This window comes from Rutidosis leptorrhynchoides, chromosome 1, assembly GCF_046630445.1.
Source record: "Rutidosis leptorrhynchoides isolate AG116_Rl617_1_P2 chromosome 1, CSIRO_AGI_Rlap_v1, whole genome shotgun sequence".
NCBI classification, from domain to species: domain Eukaryota; kingdom Viridiplantae; phylum Streptophyta; class Magnoliopsida; order Asterales; family Asteraceae; genus Rutidosis; species Rutidosis leptorrhynchoides.
The window spans coordinates 474,553,295-474,563,211 of NC_092333.1; the positions used below are offsets into that span (position 1 = coordinate 474,553,295).

Consider the following 9,917-nt stretch of genomic DNA (forward strand, 5'->3'; position numbering starts at 1 on the left):
AGCTTGCAACCGTCACTTGCCCATTATCACTTTCGATTTGTGCTACACTTTTCCTTGTCAAATCTCGCGGCGAAGGTTCTCATTCATATGTGTTAACCGAGATGTCTTCCAATAAGATTTCTGCCGCATTTGGTGATTTATACATAAATACCCCACCGGATGAAGAATCAAGATATTGCTTTATCAAAGCATTACAACCCCAGTAAAATGTGTTGATGTACTCTTCTTCGTCAAACCGTGCGGTGGGCAAGCTCTTAACATTTTCTTGAATCGTACCCACGCATCATACAAAGATTCATCACCCCGTTGGGTGAACCCTTTAATCTCCATTCGAAGTTGTTCTACTTTTGACGGTGGAAAGAAGTGATTTATAAACTCATTGGTTAAATCATGAAAGGTTCTTATGGAATTGAATGGCAAACTTCTTAACCAAACTTTCGCTTCCCCTTGAAGTGTAACGGGGAATGCCCTTAACTTAAAAGCATCATCGGTGACATCCTTGTTTTTTGTAGATATCACAAAGATCGTTAAAATGTTGGATGTGTTCGAATAGATTCTCGTCTATCAACCCTTGAAAGTATGTATCTTTGATCAACGAGAAAAAGTTACCCTCAATCTTCCAATTATCCGCTCCAATTGGTGGTTTTGTAATAGCTGGTGCTATCATTGTTGGTGTAACTAATCTAGCGTTCCACATCGGCGTGTCCTTATCATTCAATAACTCTTGATTAACCGGTGGACCATTGTTGATTGGATTACCCTCTTCATTGAGAATCGGTTGAGCGTTGGGATCCATGTCTTCTAAACAAAATGGCAAAGCTTCGAAATTCTTTCTTAATACCCTTTCTTCTCTACGATTGTAAACCCCGTGCACGTGTTTTTCCGGATCGAGGAATAGATGTGTGAACTCTTGATCCTTGTGAGACCTTGTTTTCATACACCAAAGGCACCTATCCTTCAATTACAACACAAACACAAGCGGTTTTTCCAAACAAAAAATAATATAGAAAACACGAAAAGTTACTTTCGCAAGGGTAAACCCCTATGAAAGGATCGAACAATCAAAAGTTTAAACCAAATATCCAACTAAGCTAACCGCTCCCCGGCAGCGGCGCCAAGAAAGTATTGATGGTGTTGCATGATATACATCTTTTACCCTCTAATTTTATATATGATTCAAACACTACAAATAAGCACACACAACTAACGAGCACTTAGAACCCGGTTATTATAGCACTTTAATGTAAGTATTCTTATCAAGTTCGTCCCAAGAGAGCGGTGTAAGTCGAATATTTAAAACTATCGATTGTCCTAGGGTTTGTTTGATATTGGGGGGGGGGGGGGGGGGTTGATTGATATTAACTAACAACTAAAACTTGCACAATTAAACAAACTTAAACTTAAAAAGTAAACTAGAAGCAAGAAACAAGTAACGAAGTATAAAAACTTAAATCAAATTAACTAAAAAGTGTTCACTTATCTAATCCTCTCTATGCTTGGCTTGCCCCATTTTGCCATTTTTCTATCTCATTAGTTGTTGAACTATTAAATGTTTAACATCACTAGTAAACCTCAAATCAAATAACACTCCATGAATTCACATAAGCATTGTTATTCTAAGATCAAGTTAAGCATGATTTGGTCATTGAGATTATGCTTGAGTTGAAATCACTTAAAACTCCCAACTATCGAAATCACTTAAGATAATCGGCACTATTATGTTGACTAAAGGCCAATTGAAAACCAACCTAGATCAAGAACACAATCACTTGAAATTCCTAAGCTAGTTGTCTAGATCACCCAAGGTGTTGAAGCACACATTGATTCACTTCTCAAATAACTAAGAGAGCTACTCAACATATGTAATCAAATTCAAGCCGAAAACAAACTCATAGCAATGGATCTTTAGCTAACTCAACAAGACATGATCATGTAATTCATTCAAACAACATTATTCAATTGATTTTAGAGCAAACACTAGCATTAGAGATTCATAGATAAGCAAACATAAGAGATTTAGCCAATCATGGCTAAGATCAAACTAATAATAAGCATAGAAACATAAACAATCATCATCTTAAAGTTATTACAAGAAATAGATTCAAAATATGTAAAGTAAAGTGGAGATTACAACCCAAATGTAAAGAAGATGAAGATCTAAAGTTAAACAATGATGGATCTTGAGCTAGCTTCCTTGAATCCACCCTTAAACACCAATGGATGATGAAATTAGGGTTTTGTATGTGAAATTCGGACCTAAGACAGCTGCTCTCTAAAGATGCATATGAAAAATGACCTAATCTCTTTCCTTTTATAGTGCTAAAAATCTGGGCTGAAACAGTGACAAAAGCGCCACTTTTGACTCTGGAGCGGCGCTTTTGGCTTAAATGAAGAGCGGCGCTTTTGATCAGGAACGCCGCTTTTGGCAGCATTCAGGAACGGCGCTTTACTATAGGAGCGCCGCTTTTGTAAGGAGAGGAGCGGTGCTTTTGGCTGCAGGAACGGCGCTATTGCTCACTGATGAAAATGGAGCTGAAATGTGCATAAGAACGTCGCTTTTCATGTTGGTGCGGCGATTTTGCTCCACAGGAGCGGCGCTCTTAGTTGAGGAGCAGTGCTTTTTGAGCTGAATCCTGCACTTGCCATTTCCTTAGCCAATTTTGCCCAAGATTTGGTCAATTTTACACCAAATCAAGTCCTTAACCCTTAAATTACCATTTAGCTCAATAGCACACAAAATAAGCTCCAAGATCATCAAAAACCGAACAAATTGAAGGAGATATCGCGAGATAAAACATATATAAATGGAGCGATATCATATAGCTTCGTGGGTAATTGGAAAGGGTGGTCCGTAAATTAGATTTCTAGGCCCGATAGGGTTTCAACATAACAACAGTATAAGTTTCAGATAAAATATTCAACATGTATTAACATTCATAACAGGTAGACAGGAATGCAAGATGAAAGCAATTTAACATAACAAATTTATAGTTATTAAATCAAGGAAAGCATTCACGATTTACAAACGAATTCTAGACTGTTACAAGTGCTAACATCCTCTAAACCGCTCCTATTACAATCTTCGGCGTTCACCTCCGGGTACTAAATTTTCCGCACGGAGGTGATAAGGCCTTCAAAGCGCAAGGCTTTTAGAAAGAGAAACTATATTGTAGTGAGAGAGTGAAAAGAGAAGTGTGTTGATAGTGGAAACTCGAAATCCTTTAAATAGACCATTTTCAGGCCTGGCAGACCGTGGGCTGGAGGGTGGCAGGCCGTGGACCAAGGCCGTATCCTCTGGTGACTAGTGTTACATGGTCGTGGACTGCTGACCAGGGCAAACCATATGGCTTATAGCAGGTCGTGGGGCAAGGCTGTGGGCTTTCCTAGTTAGGTTATTTTTCTGGATCGCAATTTGGTCTTCCGAGGCCGTAACTTGGTCTTCACCATTTTCGCTCTAGATTCTTCATTTTAAGTCCAATTTCTTTGCTTCTTCTTGCATTGTCATTGTAATCACTTAATATACAAAATAAGGCGAATAAGCATTTAATTTGGAAAAAAAGTTTATATCTTTTATTGATTTGGGACTTAATATCGAGTGTAAAAATGTGACTTTTTGATCGATATCAAATATCCCACACTTAGACGTTGCTTTTCCTCAAGCAAAATTTTAAACTTTAAGATACTAAGGTGTTTTCCTTTCCTTTGATCAAGTGATTCTTGCTTTGTAAGGCGTAAGAGTGAAAACTAAGTTTATTCTCTTTGTTACTCTCGCATCTATCTCTGTAAGCATGAGGGGAGGTTACATGATTCAACTACCTCACTCGGGTCACTCAATTCACTAAGTGTATCGGGTTTCCTATAATTCTAGAAATGAAATTACTCAATGGTCAGTCATGTTTGCACTCATCATTGGCTTGATCAAGACTCAAATCATCATTACACAAATGAGAGAATTTTTGGTATATACACCCTGATGATTCGTGAAGGTTTCGGAGGAAGGGTGTTGTGAAGGTTTTATTTGGGATAGACAGGAGTTCTTTGAGGAGTATTTTGAGCAATCCTTTTTGCTGGGAATTTCATTGAGCATCATTTCTTCTATTGCCTGGAGTGCTTTCCTTGATTAATAGATTTTGTTCCTATTTTTAAGATACAAATATATATCATTGCTTTTTTGGTAAACAACTTTGCATTTCTCTTCGAGGTTTCCTTTTTATCGGCATTCCTCTTCAATACTTGACTTGGATGCTTGCATTTTTTCAATACGATAGATGCTTCTCGGAAGGTTACGATTTTTGATGAAGTAAAAGTAAATAGGTTGTGGTGGATACTTTTGTTGGACTTTTCGGTAATGGAAATGGACATTATGTGGAGGTATTGTTTGTTCACAAAAATCATTCATTGTCTTTGGAGAGTTTCGTTCTATCGTGAATGCTCTTGCTAACATGTAGGAAACTTGGACATTGGTATTCGAGAACATTGCATGCAACAGTCGAATATCATTCATTGTCACATGCCCGCCGTGTTGCAACTTCAGAATCATAGACTTTGAGATGAGATGATGAACTATGCGGTGTACCGAATTATCAAAGTTTGAAGCTTTCTTTCCGGTTGTCCAAGGACCGGTACTGGAGTACGTTCTCCATAATGCTTGAATATCTATCCTTGAATCATAGGATGTGTACCCATGGAGAAAAACATAGTGATTTACGTGTGATCTTTTGTACAACTGAAGATGAACGGCAATGTCAGCTAATGTCAGGTGGTGTATAATGTTCCTGGTGGCGAAAATGTATACACACTTTCGTTTTATACTCGTCTCCATCGATGTTTTCATCGAATTCTCACGTAGCCATAAACTCTGCATACGGCTCAACGTATGTACACTATGAAATGTCAAATAGTTTCGACCATGCTCGATGGGTTCTGTTTCTGATTTTGAACTCTCAAATGTTCCTCATCTCTGTTTCCCATCCACACTGTTCCAAAACATCCCAACCGATGGTTTTAAAACAATCCTTTCTACAATTGATCCATGTCCTCATGAATGGCTTGTACGGCTGTATATGGTCCTGAACACGTAGGCAGTCAGGTAAATCGTAATCGAATGCAATGTACGTTCAATTAGCCATCTACAAAAATGAGAAAACTTAGGTTATGTTCCAAAAAAAAAAAAAATCATATAGAAATTAAAAGCGCATAATATTTTCGAAAAAAGTTCGAAATGACGGCTTTAAAACTGACATTTTCCATATTCCCGTTATAACATAACTATAGCCAAATTTGCAACAAACAATATTTGCTACACTATAAGGCATTTTGAAGCATATTCTAATGTGTACCCGTAAGTTCAACATAAATAATACTTAGAAAATATTCTTATAGCAAGGTAAAATGCAATAAGCATATTTTGACAAAGATATCAATGCGCAACAAATTGACAATCTTTTCTGTAAGAGTTCCGAATTTTTACTGAAATTTTGAAACATATTAGTCAAGAACACGTACATTATTAGGAAATCTAAGACTAAGTTCCAAATTTTTTTTATGTCAAAGGCATCCTAATTAGTAGTAAACCCGCGAGATAGTCCGAGTTTTAAAAATTTGGACATAACTCGAAAGATTATTTTTATACGTTTTTCAAACTTCCATTTTTCAAGAATTTGGGTATAAATCCTTGTTCCAAAGTAAATAGTTGTTGAAAACAATTATTTTAAGCTAGTTTATTAACCCTAATCAAATCTAAATTCCAAAATTTCACCAAAATTCGTACCAAAACCTAACTAAACGATTCGTATGCTAACACATATTAATCGAGCCTAACACATTGTCTAAAAACTGACACATATTAACCACATTGTCTAACTAAGCACAATAGAGCACATAATTAATCATAAAAACACAAATTTAGCAAAAGTCAAACTTTTAACCCTAAGTCAAAATTCGAAATTTAAGCAAAAAGAGTACCTTAAACACAAAATTGGATATGTGAATAAGTTTGTATGGCACGAGAGAACAAGTTTCAAGCTTTGAATCGTTGGATTTGGTTTTAAAAAAAGGGGTATGTGTGTGTGTGTGTGTGTGTGTTAACCGTCAGCGAGGGAGTAAAAGGGAGGAGGAGGAAGAAGAAAAGAAAAAGAGAAGAAAGGAGAAGGAAAAAGAAAAAGAAAAAGAAAAGATAAATAAAAGATTAAGGAAAACAGGCCCGTGCATTTTCACGGGCTCGTTCCTAGATTCGACTCCCGGTTTTTTTTCGGTTTTAAAATATGGGTTATCGGATTTATTTATTTTTCGACAAGCCTTTTTATGTTTTAAATCTAATAATCTTTTCCAGCCCGATATATATCATTAAACAAAATAAAATAAAGTAAAACAAAATTTTATTATTTTTATTAAAAATAAACTAATGATTATACAGGGTTTTGAAGATCCTACAACAAATTTCCAAAAATGACGAGGAAAGAAATGTGAATCTAAAGACTTTTTGACCATCAAAAGCAAATCAGCGGATCGTAATGAGAATACATCAAAATCACTTAATATTTTTCACTCACGCTTCGGTAAATCTTGGATATCATCCACGAATTAAACTAGGGCTTTCCTAACTTTCTTGGAGTTCGATATTCTGTCCCTTGGTCCTTTATCCTGATAATTTAGTTTGAAAAGAAGTTTTGACACTATATCTTGAAAAACATAATCCCCTTCAGCATCAGGATCTCCGATAGTAAATTCGAGATTTTCTGATATTTCTCGGATAATCTTTTGATGGGGAGTCGTAAATGGAAATTTTGACGTAGTGAGAATTTGCATTAGCTCAGAATAGATTTTCTTTGTTTCTTGACAGAAATGTAATTCTATTCTTTCGTCAATGGAATTCGAAAAAACTTCTATTAATCTTTTGATGAGAAAAGACGCTGGGTCAAAATAGAAAAAATACGTTTCTTTCATATTTGAAAATAGGGTTAGGTTCCTTATTCTCGACCCAAAATTCTAGTTCTGAAATCATGGCTGCGACATAACAGTCGATTCGGATTTTAGAAAATTCTTTATCATAGATATGAGGTAGAGAACTTATGAACAAGTCTAAGTCAGATCTTATCTCGACTTCTTTGTCTTGATATTTGAGAAGAATTTATTCCCCACATTCTTTTAATAGCTTGTGGAGAGATCGAATATGATCGCACAGATTACTCATGAAATCCTGGTGAAACTTAGAGAACAGAAAATTCGAAGAGTAGAGGTGTCTAATGAATTCTCTATAGACGTCTAATATTCTAGAACGATTTAACAGATTTCCAATGAACGGAGCATCTGGATTATCGATGTACCGATTTTCCTTGGGAATAAACTTAATTAAATACATATATCTAAAAAAGGTTAGGTATTCTTCCCGAATTTCATTTTCCATATGGAGGAGTTCATTTAGACCGAATCTTCCTTTTGGATCATGAAGAGGGTTGAATCTTGGTTCTTTTGAGTAAAATTTCTCTAAAAGCAATGAAATCTATGGGTCAGATGAAGCTCTCCAGCCCCTTGGACTGCAAGAATCAAGAACTGTCAATTCACTGACGAGACTCATTAGGGTTTAGATCCAGTTTATTTTTATTGCTTTTGTAGAAGAAAACTTCTTCGGTTTCCGAAGTTGTGGGAGAACTACTGCCTTCCGCAACTTCTTCGTATTCGGTTAAGTTTGATGTGAAATCTACAGAAATTAATACCATAATTAATACTTATTTTTGGTTTTTCTAAATAATGTATATAATAGGGTTTTCCTAAAGGCGACTTTTAAATCTTATACCGACAAACTTCCTGATTATCAAGCATACTTGTTCCTTGTCAGTTTATCTTTTGAAACAAGTGGTCAGATCGACAACAGAGAGGTATGATCCTTTTGGTTCCAATATAATTGGAGTCTGTTAAGAAAATCCAACAACCAAGTCCGTGTATAATTGTGTTTCTTAGACACCACTCAAGATTCTCAGATATCTTGACAGAATCAACAATTACCTTGATAAACAGAAAATTCTGTCCCCGGCAGCGGTGCCAAAAACTACGTCTCCTATTTGTATGACTAAAATGGACGGTTTTGTTTATGCGGTGTCGTCAGGCCGTAAATCATCAATCTAAGTTACTAGAGGGAGGCGGTGGTTTTATAATTTATATTTAGCCGGGTTTCCTACCTATATTTCACCTACTAGTCTTTCCTATAAGGAGTAAGCAGCAAGTATTACTCAGGTTCGTATTTTTGTACGTTTATCGATAATGTGGGATCAAAGTTTACCTAAAGTCAACCGTAATGACAAGTGGTGACAGATTGATTCAATTTAAGTAAAACACATAACAATTAAATAATAAAAGGATAGGCATGTGATATTCAATAATGTCAGAGAATTGTTGACAAGGTTCAACTTCTTAGAATGAGCACTAAACCTCAATCAATCTGTTAATTAACCTAATCAATTTATCACTGAGAATTCAGGATTCGAAGATTCTAGCTAAGACAGTGTAACACCGGCATTTTTTTTTTAACACACAGCGGAAGACTTTATTAACAAACACACTATAAGTCACGTCATTACATTAATCTGAGTAATTAAGTTTAAGTTTACACAACGGTGTTACGTTATTACAAAACATGATTTAAACAAAAGTCCACATCATAGTAGGGTTGTCAAACATGTCTTCTGCATCGATACCCATCCCGACTAGCAGTATCTAAACCTGCAAGGGGGAAAACATGTGGGGGATTAGCGCACTGCTAAGTGAATGGAATCTATCTAACAGATATAGCTTAAGCCACACACATGCTATATACATCAACAATACCTGCTAACTACCAACTAGCATACAATAAGACAATAAGAGGATCGGCTGCTTGTACGATCACACGACTCCCAGCTGATCGGGCATGAGTCTACCGATAGTCCCTGCTACTTAATTCACAGTATAGTTATCCAGATGCAGGGGATGCATCGTTCACACTATACTTCACAATCAGTAGCCTATGGACCCAACCTCCCCTAGGCACGGTTGACCTCATATGGACTCTAACCTCACCTAAGCACGGTCTCGAGTCCCCAGTCTCCCTAGGCCCGACTGGTGCCATTCACACAGTGCACACATAATTCACATACAACATCATGCATACTATATTATTCTAACATGGCAATTTCTACACTATGCATGGTAAAAGAGTCAACCACAGTATCATGATATGCTACTTAAACTCTATTCGGAGATAGACCCACTCACCAATTACCAGCAACTGCTCAGTTATTATTTCTGAGCTTCCTCCTTGTCCTTATCTCCTGAGAACAGCAAAAACCAAGTTAGAATAGTGTTCCCATCAAGATTAGACACACTGACAGCGAATTATAGTAAATTAGTATAAAAAAAATGCGTCCGCTATGCATTTTCAAAATTTACATCCTGAAAATTTTAAAATTATACGGACAGCATAACGGCTATAAATCAACACTTAGTAAAATTTTCACTGTCTAAGACCATCGGTCGATGGTCCCATCCGTCGGCCGATTGTCAACACACCATCGGTCGGTGGTCTCCCACAATCGGTCGATCATCAAAATTACATCCGCTAGTCAGAAGTCATACACCATCGGTCGATGGTCTTGTCCACCGGCCGATCGACCCTCACCATCGGCAAATCTCGACCTATGGCCCGTTTAAGACCCCAAAACCGAACACATCTTTTATAATAAGCGTTCTGAGATATAAACCCACAAATTTTACACTCAAACAACTTCAATTTAAGCACTTTTGACCCAAAAATCACTTTTAACAAAACTTACCTTCAAACTCAATTTACACACTGATTTGGACATGAAATTTGACAAATCTTACCTTGATAGACTCACAACAACACAAGGAATCAGTTTCTTGACTCAATTCAAGGACCAAAT

The 9,917-nt window shown here is 36.6% G+C and overlaps 1 non-coding gene across 1 annotated transcript; it reads left to right on the forward strand.

The window, feature by feature from the left end:
• The first annotated feature begins 232 nt into the window (after positions 1-232).
• Positions 233-339, forward strand: LOC139887021 (small nucleolar RNA R71). Its single transcript, XR_011772874.1, has one exon. It is a non-coding gene; the product is annotated as a small nucleolar RNA R71 (small nucleolar RNA).
• Positions 340-9,917: the final 9,578 nt, after the last annotated feature.